Raw genomic sequence first — 13684 nt, forward strand, 5'->3', positions numbered from 1 at the left:
TAGATTTTCTTTCATGCATGTACAAATTTTTTCATAGATTCTTGGATTATGGATTTTGTTTGTCCATGCCATATGTGTCTAAATAGGCAATGATTTGACGTATTTAAATTTTGTATTGCTAGTACTTTCTAATGGGCAATGATTATAGCTAGGTCTACGTACAGCCAATATGAATAGATATCTTAAAGGTCAGAATGTTTGATAGGATTGTGAGGATACATACTTACTAATGTCAAATATGCTTTAGACGTTAAGGAAAACTTCTTTGTTCTATGGTTATTCAGCCAAAATGGAGTTATAAACATAACTAAAGCTGCCTTGGTGATAAAAAATAATAAAAAAATAATAAAAAAATAAAAAAAAAACCTAGCAATTTGTATATTTAGGCGAGCGTAGTATGTTTGAGCTTGACAAAAGGAATTTGTTTAAATGTGTAAAATCATGTAAATTGGGTTTTTACAAGTATGTGTATAAGAAGCAACGAAAAGTCAATTTTAAGTTGAGATCTCATACAAGCTAAGATGTTTTTGATTATGTTCACTCAAATGTTTGAGGATCAATAGCAATGTCTTCAAACAAATGTGCACATTATTCTGTCAGTTTTATTGATGATTTTTCAAAAAATGTATGGTTTATTTTGTGAAGCACAAGTCTTAGGTTTTCACCATCTTCAAGTAGTGGTAGACACAAGCGGAAAATTAGACTGGAAGAAAAGTGAGGTATCTTAGATCCGACAATGGATTGGAGTATAGAGACACTACATTCTTGAAATTATGCAAAATAAAAGACATATATTACTCGTCATTTCACAGTTAAAGGGACTCCACATCAGAACAGAATTGTCGAAATGATGAATAAAATACTATTTGAAAAGCCGAGATACATGAGGTTGAATGCGTGATTACCAAAAAACTTTTGGGTTAAGACAATTAATTATGCACGCTTCATCACCATCATATTAGAGGTCACGGCTCCCTCAAAATTGCCATATATCTTTTTCATGTGCTTTAGTACTAGTTAATTCAACTTAGCTAGGGTCACCATCATTGTTATGGTGCGATCACCTATTTACACTATCATCACTCCTCGATCACACTCTTACATGGGGTGATAAACTTAGCTGAACACCATTATCCTGATACCATTAACTTTTTTATGTCAACTTTCACATGTGAGCTTTCACAAATCAGCGCGCGCCTCAAATTGTGACCGGCCAAATACCTCCATAAAGATTATTTGTTAAGGTCCAAATCTTCTCTCAGGATGTCTTTGTTATTGTCAAATTGTTTAAAAATAATTTTTTTAAAAAAAATTGTTGTCGGGCCAGTACGGCTAAGCCATGGGTTCTATTTCTTGTTGGAATTTTTAATTACAAGGGTATAAGCTAGGGACATTTCACTTATACTCCATTTGATCTAACCCCAAACTCTAACCCTAACGGTATATATGATTAACATTGTAAACTTTTTAAAGTTAGATACATTAAATTAAGAGTTCTTTAAATTTTAAGGAGATGATTACAAAAACGCTAAAAGTTAAGAGGGGTTAAATGAAGTTTCCCAGCCCATTTTTTTTCTCGAGATTTATTGCAAAAATATCCATAAATAAATAAAAAATATAAAAATATAAAATATAAAAATAAAAAATAAAAACCTCTTCAAACTAGCAAGCTAAAGCCCATGAAAATATTTCATATATAGACAAAGAAATAAATACACGATGCACGCAGCTCACACTTAAAAGGGTCGAAGACGTACATGTGCCTCATTTGTTTTCAAATAAAACCACCATCTTTCATGTCATTCTTTTAGTGATGTCAGCCATTTTAATGCAGTAGTATTTTTTCAACACACTGGTATATATATATATATTAGAAACCAGTAATGGATTGCAGTTAATCAAGGTTATTTTCAAATTGTTCCTCTTTCCAAAAGCATATGAAATTTACCAAATTTGATCATTATACATGGGACAGGGAAATTTAGAAAATTGTCTTCAAACAAACAAATTCAACATCCTCTAAAAAAAAAATTAATATGTATGAGCAGTCAAGATTAATTACTATATTTCTTGAAAAAAAAAACAATTCAATTATTAATAAGGATGCGTTTTTCGTTAATTGTTTTGTACTCAGGAACATCTGTAAGAGCAGTAGCACTTTCTATGCCATGCCCCATGACATTCTCCACCTTCTGCCTCCTCCTGCTTAATGCAATGCTTGCTACAGTGAACTGTGGACCAACATTTCCCATGCCAGGTTTTGCTTAAACGTTCACATAATGGCAATGGCCCCTTGTATTCATCTGTATATTATCACAAACAAAATGAAGGAAAAAAAAAAAGGGGAGAGAGAGAGAGATTAGAAGGTATATAATGACTCCTCAAAACCTGTATACAGTTAAAGTATTGATTAAATAATTAAATTTGATCTTACATAGCTATCCATTAAAGCTTTTGAGATAATTAAATATTTCATGTGTTGGGTTTCACATATTAAATGAAGATTTAAGCCTATACATGAGGAGGACTGTTAAAAGTATTGATTAAATAATTAAATTTATCTGTTTCTATCAACTTAAGCTTTTAAAATAACGGGTGGTTTAACATGTACAACCCACCCATATATTCAAGTAGAGTGAAAAGAAACATTTACCAGGAGTAGGAGGCATCGAAACCTCAACCGAAGCAGGCAAAACAATAGCAAAGAGTAGAGCAAAGAACACCAAAACTCCCAAAAAAAGCCCTAGAAGAAAATGAAGAAACTTTCATTTTCTCCTCCAATTAGAGTCTGAAAGTTAGTGAAGTATCCCACTTTTCACAGAGAATTAGAGAAAGAGAAAGAATTGGAAGCTTGATATGAATACAGGAGAGAGATTTTCTTTATATATATAGAGAGAGAGAGATTAAATGCAGTGGGAGAATAAAGAAATAAAAGATATAACCTCTATTCATCACTCCTGAATGTCACAAAAGAATACAAACATATATCATATCAATTTTATGTTACTTTAATTCATAATTAATGATAGATAGTAAAAAAATCAAACCTAGGCCAAATTTCAAGGACCAAAAATATCGAAAAATTCATATTACAGCACCCTTTTAATGACAATTTATATGAGGGAATATCTCATAGTTTTCTAGCTTATTTTTCAATTTTTATTTTATTTTATCTTTTATATTGACTTGTTTTATTATTTATTATTTTCCTTTCATTTACACTACTTTTTTTTTAGAGACAGACTGCATCATTAAAAAAACTTTATACGTTTAGTGAAAAAGATTTTAATTAAGCTAATATGATTGATTGATCTCCACTATTTGACACATTATTCTGCAAACATCAGTTTGAAAACTTCAAATAAACTTTGAGAACTCTGGAGGGCCACGACCGGCTAGCTAGTTGTTGCCGACTTGGTGACAAAGAATATATGCAAAGTCCAATTCAAAAATAAATAAAACGGTGAGTTCCAATATCAATACTTTTACTTTGAATTTGTTTGGGCATGAATTATATATGTACTAATTTATGCCCAAAAATTGTGAAGAAAACTCTTGTGTTAGTGTGTCAAGATAACAAAGAGGTATGGGTTAGAGGCCAAACCACGTGCCGTTAAACTACCACTTATTCTAAAAGTTTATGCTAATAGGAAGAGGTAAATTTAATCATTTAATCAAATACTTTAACATTACCTTTTCAAGTTTGGGCTCAAACACGTAAAACTTAACATGTTGGTTTAGAGGCCAAGCCATTGCAAATTCTAGATTAATCTATTATTAGTCATTCGTCAAATGAATGTAGCTTTAAACTTTATTGGCATGAACATAGCTCCAAACTTTTTTCTCATGACTCAGATCCACACACTTTGATATATTCATTGGTTAAAATTAAGCAATTTCTTTTTTGATCGGTAGATCACGCATGAGGAGGATTAATTAATAGTGTTCATTGGCTAGAACACTTCATTATATCCAATTGTTAAACATGCATGCATGCATGCTTAAATTTGCATGCATGCCATATTTGAGCTAACAAACGAAAGAGAAGCACCATCTTTAAGTGGCTGACAAGAATGGAGACAATTGCCAGCGTGGATGAGTTTGTTGCGTTTCTTGATGTTCAACAAGAAAATAATGAACCACGTACTAATGAATTGATGTCCCGTTTTGAAATGATATTTTGGAAGTATCTGATAAATTGAAAGACACACACATATATATATATATTGAGCCGGCCCTGCATTGAATTTTTAGAAAGTGGAAATTAACACCTTATGTGTAACTTTTTAAATGATTAATTTTGATTATGAGCACTTTGATTATTATTACAATTGAAACGTCTTGTAGCATGTATAGTGAGATTCATAAGCTCGATATAAAGCTAATCTTGGTATGAAGACATCAAGAGTTGGATCCCAAGTTTTGGGATCATTCAACCATTTGTGTTTTAAATGGGAAGCAACATGATATTTGGTCATTGATGAGTCCCTCACAGAAATTATATATACCAATATTCGCGATTACGACAAAATGCTCAAAGCATGAAAAGTTCACATCATATTGTGTGTAGCTTTATTATATTGTTATATAGATATGAAACTTCGAGAACATAAAAGTCGTTTTAATGAAGTGAATTTTGAACAATTACTTGGTATTGCGTGTTTAAATTTAGATAGTTTAATTTATTAATTTGCTGCCTTTAACAATAAGGATAAATTAATTCAACTTCCTCAGATTTTGAACAATTACTTGGTATTGCGTGTTTAAATTTAGATAGTTTAATTTATTAATTTGCTGCCTTTAACAATAAGGATAAATTAATTCAACTTCCTCAGTTTCATCTGAATGATTTTTTTAGTTCAACATGTTACTAGTTTGAAACATATATCCTTAATATGCATTCTAGTGAAGAATTTGTAACCCTTAAAAGAAAGTGGACAGCTTGCCAAAAAGATGGTATAGATAATTTGTTTTTGTTTTTTCTTTTCTAAAAAAATAAAAGGACATTGTGCATCTATAAGTTTATTCATTGGAGCCATTGATTTTGCCAATTGTGACAATTACTATTGCAAGAGCATTTTCAACAATGAATAATGTTAAAAATCACTTACACAATTGAGTGGGAGATCAATGAAAGAATGATTTTTGGTCATATATGTTGAAAATGATATATTCGAAACTATCAACAATGATTTGAAAATATGAAATCTCGTCAAAGATAACTTAATAAATTAACACTGAGAGTGAAAAAATAAAGTACGTTACATATTTATAGTTTAAACAATAATTAAATTTTGTTGAATTCTTTAATGAATTAGTTAGTTATATTCTTTAATCTTTTAATCAAATTTTGTTCAACTCTATATTTTAATTTTGAGAAATGTTAGGGGTCAATATTTTTCGCATATTTGGCCCATCTCATCTTACAAATCAACCATCAGATTTGTTGACTTATGTAAACTCTACATAATTAAGTCAATGGTCCCCACAAATCTAATGGTTGATCTACTGAATTTATAGGAGAATATAAATAAAATATAGAAAACTTATTGACTAATAACATTTCACGTTATCTATGTGAACATCTTTTTGATTTGAGTTGAAACCATTAACAATTGAGATAAAACAGTTACACTATTCTTTCGCCTAAACCTTTTAATCCTGAACTAATAAGTGGACCCAAAATAAATTGCAAAAATGTGAATATGGCAAAAATCTGAAGGGTTTGAAGTAACTTTGAACTACTGATATCTTCTTCAACATTCCAAATGATGAGTAGAAGAATTAAACTTGCATTATCATGAGCACAGGCATTAATTCATGCTTGAATTTGATTATATTGGATATTCTTGTGTGGCATGAATTGTATGTGAGACATCATCTTTCACGTAACTCTTGTACGTATAGCTAGTAATTCCAACCATTTATTTATTTGTCCAGTATTGGTATATATATATATATGAGAATGACCAAATTAAATTTGATCAGCAATATTGTACATGGGACAGGGAAATTTAGAAAATCGTCTTCAAACAAACAAATTAAACATGATATTTTAATACAACAAAATTAATCGTATGTATGAGCAGCCAAGATTAATTACTATATGTTAGAACAGTTTTTAACACGGTGGATGCGCTTTCTTTGGAGTCTTCAATATGTCGACGTGCACTACAAAAAATAATATTGTCAAGGGGGTCCCCGAGGAACCGAGGACACTCCGATGCCAAAGTCAGAAAGTTTCTAACTCAATAATATGTGAGAATATTTCAGCATTCAAGATCTAACATCTTTCAGTACCTTATGTAGAGGCCTATTTATAGGCTCGGGTTGTTGAAGTAGACTTGGACTGGACCTTCTCATTTGAATTGGTTTGAGAGTCCAGAGTTGAGATAGAACTCAACAGCTATCATGTAGAGATAATCTTGAGTAGTTATCTTGTAGAGATAAGTAGGACGTCTTTATTCCAATATTATCCTAATTGGAATATAAGACTATTAATTAATTAAATAGCTCTTGCCATTTAATTAATATCTTCATAGGCCTATCCTTGGCCATTGGGCCCAGAATTTGGTGGGCTTGAAGTGTGAATTTATTCCCAACAGTTACCCCCAATTCCCTTAGCCAAGGTACTTGGGTAATGGGAATTTAGTCAAAGCCTTTTGGCGACTTGTTGTTTGACCTTATCCGAGACTCGTGTCTCCCTAGTGAGTGCGCTTTGAGCTTGTAAGTTGGAGCTTTTCTGCTCTGTTTTTGGCATCGCCTGAGTTCCTAGGAGCACCCCCCAACTCTATCCTTTGCACGAGAGTTAAACCCATCCAAGTTTCGAGATACCCGGGGATCATGCCCGGGTCCCTCTCCAATTCATTAAGATAATCCAAATCTGCACAATAGACTTTAAGCAGTAATTTGTAAGTCTTTCGATAGACTAACCTTTGTTCCCCGTTCACCTTGTTTTGTGACTAAATTGTCTCATGTTGCTTGTTTTTAGCCTAAGGTTGTCTCCTTGTCTCATGATTGCCGAGAGTACCCCAACTATTTCCTTTGCCCGGGGGCTAAGCCTGTCATATCCTTGAGATACTCGGGGATCATGCCCGGTCATCTCTCAAATGCCCGTTTTTACAAACTAGGCTCCAGACCTGCATAATAATCTTCAAACAATAATTCACAAGTCTTTCAACAGACTAACCTTTGTTCCCCGTTTGTCTTGGGGTAGCTCATTATTTTTTACTAGGTTGTCTCCTGTTTTGTTTTTGCCCAATGTTTTCTCCTTGTCCTTGTTTATTGCCGGGTTGTCTCCCGTTTTTGTTTTTGCCCAAAGTTTTCTCCTTGTCCTTGTTTTAGAGGGTTGTCTCCTTATCCTTGTTTTTGCTTAAGGTTTTCTCCTTGTCCTTGTTTTAGAGGGTTGTCTCCCTATCCTTGTTTTTGTCCAATGTTTTCTCCTTGTCCTTGTTTTAGAGGGTTGTCTCCCTATTCTTGTTTTTGCCCAAGGTTTTCTCCTTGTCTCCGGAGTGAATCTTCTTATTTTTTACCGGGTTGTCTTCCGTTAATTGTTTTTAACCAAGGTTTTCTCCTTGTCTCCGATGGTGACATATCCGGGGATGACATACCCGGCTCTTCCTTTGCCATATCCGGGAGTGATATACCCGGTTCTTCCTTTTTCATATCCGCGGATATCCGGGAGTGATATACCCGGTTCTTCTTATTCGGGATAGAGTATCCCTGGAATGTAATAATTTGGAATAAGAATTACCTTATTCTTACAACCAATCGAAACCAAATTTGGAATTTAAACCAAAATTGCCTATTCCTAAGCAAAAATAGGAGTATAAACTTGAACCAAAATAACCTATTCCTAAACCAAAATAGGAATATAAACTTAAATCAAGATAAGCTATTCCTAAACCAGAATAGGAATATAAACTTAAATCAGAAAAACCTGTTGTCAAATGCCAATTTTCTTCTCCAAATTCCTCCAACGTACAGCCCTTCACGTGCTGTTATATATATATTTTTTTATTTCTTTTATTTTTCTTCTTCTTTCTTCTTTCTTTTCTTCTTTTCTCTTTTTTCTTTTTCTTTCTTCTTCTCTCTCCTGCGCAGCACCCTTTCTTTTCTTTCTTTTTTTTTTCTTTTTTGTCTACCAGATACTTTACGCACAGAGGCTTCTTCTTCTACGATTTTCTTCGATGCGCAGATGTGGGTTAGTGACGGCGGGACTGATTGTTTGGGCTTCAGTTAACGTCGATCTGCAATGTAAGAGGCAGATCTGCTTTGCCAATGCACACCGTGAAGAATTTTTTTTTTTAATGAGAAACAAATAATCTTTCCCATAGACGGCGCCAAACTGTTAGAACAGTTTTTAACACGGTGGATGCGCTTTCTTCGGAGTCTTCAATACGTCGTCGTGCACTACAAATCACTACAAAAAATAATATTGTCAAGGGAGTCCCCGGGGAACCAGGGACACTCCAATGCCAAAGTCAGAAAGTTTCTAACTCAATAATATGTGAGAATATTTCAGTATTCAAGATCTAACATCTTTCAGTACCTTATGTAGAGGCCTATTTATAGGCTCGGGCTGTTGAAGTAGACTTGGACTGGACCTTCTCATTTGAATTGGTTTGAGAGTCCAGAGTTGAGATAGAACTCAACAGCTATCATGTAGAGATAAACCTTCAACAGATATCATGTGGAGATAATTTTGAGTAGTTATCTTGTAGAAATAAGTAGGACGTCTTTATTCCAATATTATCCTGATTGGAATATAAGACTATTAATTAATTAAATAGCCCTTGCCATTTAATTAATATCTTCATAGGCCTATCCTTGGCCATTGGGCCCAGAATTTGGTGGGCTTGTAGTGTGAATTTATTCCCAACAGTATATTTATTTTTGTAAAAAAACAACTCAAATATTCAATAACAATACACTTTTCATTGTCTACTAATTGCACTCAGCATATGTGAGATAGCAGTAGCACTTTTTATGGCAAAACCCATGACATGCCCCATGGTTTGCCTTCTCCTTATTCCTGCAATGCTCATTATAGTTTCCTATGGAACTACATCTCCCATGCCAAGTTTTGCTTAATTAAACTTTCACATGGTGGCCTCGTTACTGTATATTATCACATAAATAAATAAATAAGAGATTAGAATGCCTATATATGCTTAATAAAATAAAAAATTGCATAATATGTGCAAATAATTAACTCAAATGACCCATCAAATTAAAACCTGTGTACAACCCATCCATGCATACAAGTAGAGTACGAGTGAAAAGAAACATTTAACGGGAACAGGAGTAGGAGCCAAAGCAGGCAAAACAATAGGAAAGAGTAGAGCAAAGAAGGCCAAAACTCCAAAAAAAAGGCCCTCAAAGAAAAAGAAGAAACTGCCATTTTCTCTTCCAATTAGGGTCTGAAAGTTATTCAAGTATTAGAGAAAAAGAAGAGAAAGAGAAAGAATAGGAAATTAAGGTTGAGCAACTTGAGAGAGATTTAATTTTCTTTATTTAGAGGAAAGGAATGACATAGCAACTTGTGAGTAAACAATTGTATATAGAGGAGGGGGGTCCACTTTAGGAGTTAAACTCATAGTGCGGGAATATTAATTAAATAATTAAATATAATTAATTATTTTATTAGTTTAAATTTTTGAAATGGGTGGTAATTTAATAATTTTAAATATTAATTAAATTAATTTTTACCTATCTACTTAAATTTTCATGATAAGTAATGATTCTTTGAGAGCTCTAGAGGGCTACCGACCTGCTATATAGATGTTGCCGACTTCGTGAAATAATATATATGCAAAGGCTAATTCAATTTTTTTTTTGAAATAAATAAAAGGTGAGGTCCAATTACAATACTTCTTCTTTTAATTTGTTTGGGCAAGAATTGATTTCTAATTTATGTCCAAAAATTGAGAAGAAAAAATGTAACCGTTAGTCATGTGTCACAAGAAGAAAGAGGTTGATACATAATATGTACCGACCTCTTTTAGAGGCCAAAGTAGCGCTGCAAACTCTAGTTAATCTATTGTTAATCATTTATCAAATGAATCATCAAGATATTAGCTAGCTAGATTTATTGACATTTTTCTACTATTATTGGCACTTTCCCAAAAAAGAATAATATTTCTTTTAAAAAAAATATATGGAAATAGAATTACAAACACTTAATTATGGGGTGGAATACGTACAGGAGTATATATATATACTATAGGTTTTTGTTTGATGAATATATATATATAGCTCTAGACTTTTTCTCATGACTCATATCCAAACACTTTTTTTTTTTTGGACTCACATGAGGAGGGATTAATCAGTAGTGTTTGGGTTAGAGTTGATTGGCTAAAACACTTCATTATATCCAAGGGATAAACTTGCAATATGCTTTGATATATTCATTAATACTGCTCAAAAGTAATAGCCGTAGCATATTATTTGTGTAATTAGCATCTTATGCTATCAATAAAACACATAGATAACACCTAATTACCCTTCTTATACACCTTAAACATTGTTAATACTTCCAAATCTATTCACTTGCTACCCATCCTTTTAGTCTTCATGATCCTCTCCACCAACATGAGTAAGTAGTCATAAACATTCATATCATATATTCATAGTACTGCAGAATCATTCAACATATTCTAATTAACATCAAATTCTCATCGTATTCTTGTGGAGGAACATGTTTTAGAGGCTTCTATTGTACGATGATCTTACTAACTTTCTATGATTTCTTCACATGCATGATCATGCAGAGATGGCAATTGCACAATCTCCACTTTGTAAACGTAAAAGCAAAACGTGGATGGGATTTTGTTCATTTTTTTCATCCAACAGCTGTAATCAACAGTGCAAGCATTGGGTGAAAACGCGTTTGTGGGAGCATGTCAAGCATCATGGGTAATTAATAGCGCATGCTTTTGCTACTACGCGCCCCCTTGCTAATTACAAGCAATTCTAAAAATGTATATTGTAATGACTGATATTCACAGTCATGTCATCATAATTATATGACAATTATATGAGAGTTTACTAAATATCACTTTTAATTTTGGTTTGTTATACAATGTATTGTACATTGTTTAATTTCTTTCTAAGTTTCTAGAGTGACTTCCACGTGTACTTTGATTAAAGAGTGTACGTTACTTTCTCCTCACTAGATGGTAATTAATTATGGACCATCAATCTATAAGTCAATTTATAAATTACTTTAGAGTAAAAGTTAGAATAATCCAAACATTTTCCTTTAATTTAAAAATCATGGATAAGATTTTACAAACTCCACGGTAAAGTAGAAACTAATTAAACTATATTTTCTGATATTTTAAAAAATAAAATAAAAAGGCAGGTGGAGAAACTAGTTGGTAGTCGCATAGGAGGGACCTAAACGATAGGAACCACAGACGCTTCTTCAAATCCAACTGAACCATAACCTAATTTAGTCTCATTAAAACATCAGTAGAACTCAAAATGACTAATAAATGAAAACTAAGTTTTATCTTACCTGTTCCAGTTGTCTCCAATGTCACTTGTTGCTCTCCAACCATTCCCAATACTTGTGGCTGGGTCTTCTTTTCTACTAAAGTTTGTACCAAATTTAATTAAGAAAAAAAATGTGGCCACCTATATCTTTACATGATATAATCACTTGAATGTCAAGTAAGGAAAGTATAAAAATTAAGCACCCTATTGAACAAAATCCCCAATTTTCTTTTAACACAAAAGCCCAAAAATGTGACAAGGCTCACGGGTTGGAGTTTGCCAATGATATGAACCTCATTCTTAAACACTTCTTGTCTTTGCCTAGATACTCTAGATAGCTATCTCTTGCCCCCTCCCGGTAATGTTCCCTGAATTAGTGATACAAGAGAGAGCATTGAAACTTGTTGACAAAAGCACAATGGAAGTTGTAGTAGACCAAACCATAACTTATTACAAGGCCAAAAGCACCTTCTCCAAGTTTATTTGTTGTGGCGCATTTCCAGTGGCCTCCAAAATGGACACACATGTAAATCGTTCCACTTGAAATTGTATCCTATCAAACAAATTTTCTTCTTCGTCATTTTGATCCTTCCCTGTTGCACAAAATATTCATAGTTGAACCCAATGCTTATATGGGTCTATAAATGATTTGATCTTATATTTAGTAGCTAAAATCTTACCTTGAAGCTTTTTCCAACACCAAAAGCATCCCAACATGAAAACTAAAGCAACCACGGCTACTGCTGATATAACCTACATCCACCATGGTTGTTTTCTACTAGTGTCTCATAATCAAAAGTTTATGAAGTACATTTAGTAAAAAAGGTTCAAAAAGTTAGCTAAAAATGAAACAAACATTCAATCTACATACAACTAGCCATCCAAAAGTCTATTGACAATGTAAGGTTCACGTAAGCAAAAACTTAAAAGCAAATCTTAGAAGAAAAATTCAAAATACACATAAAATTAGTTTTGATGGACCGGAAGATACCGAGCAAAAACCTTTACAATATTCAGAATAAGCCACTAATTAATTAAATAACAGACTCTCTATATGTCAACATTGATCAATACATTTATATGCATAAAATTTTCCTATATAGAATTTTCAGGGGTTTAGTTTCTATCTCTAATCCTCCTTAATCCTTTGCAATATTCAAAATAAGCTTCCTAGTTTCAAATTGAACCAATCCAATCAAAATTAAGTGAAAATGACTTTAAAAAATTGCAAATGAGGCCTACTTACCAGTTTCACGAACAAAATTTTTTTCTTGATTGCCATCTTTTTCTTCTACAAATTCACTTTTGTAGAAGCAGCATCCAGTATCAATTTTGGACACCATAAATGCATGAACAATCGCTCTTGCATTGATCCCAACAATCACTGATAATCAAGCTTGATTTGTAATCTAGACGATGTGTTTGTCTCTGAAAAGAACCCCTCTTTTGATTGAAGGGATGATTGCCATTGTTGCACTTGGTTGCATTTTGCTCCACACAACCAGTGTACGAAAAATTAAAAAAACACGTGTTACTATCCCACGAAAGAAGATTTGCTTGATCATTAAGTAGCCCATCAAACTCCAAGACCCACATCGAATCATAATCATTCCCATTTGGAACAGAGTACATATAGTAACTCTTGTTTTCAATGGTGACAAAAATGAAATTATAATTGACACCAAACTTGATCGAAAAATTTGGACAGTGAGAATCATCCAAGATCCCACTAACCCAATATGTATGTCCTTGGTAACTCATAATCAATTGTCCCGTTCCACTAGTTGTAGGGCTTTATTCGAGAGAAAAGCCACCTCCGTAGGCAGGGATTCGGCCACTTACCCACGAATTGAGCGTCGATTTTCACTTTGTTTTGAAATCCATGCCTAGTTCCATACTAGGTAGTAGTGTGTCAGTAGGATAATCGAAGCTTTGCCACAGAACCTTCATGATAGATCTATCGGGATTCACCTGTTTCACTATGAAATTGCAAGAATTTTCAGTAGTAGCGATGGTGTTTAGAGCTTAGCTATTAGCATTTAACAGGATGGGGCTCCCTCCATCGTGCAGAATCTTCAACACCGTTTGCACCTATTGTCAGATTTTCACTGACAATAGGTGTGCCTCGGTTAGCAAGCCAAATATTGTAATCATTGGGCCTGTAAAAATTATTCCTAAATATGAA

Source organism: Corylus avellana, chromosome ca1 (genome assembly GCF_901000735.1).
Source record: "Corylus avellana chromosome ca1, CavTom2PMs-1.0".
In the NCBI taxonomy this organism is placed as follows: Eukaryota; Viridiplantae; Streptophyta; class Magnoliopsida; order Fagales; family Betulaceae; genus Corylus; species Corylus avellana.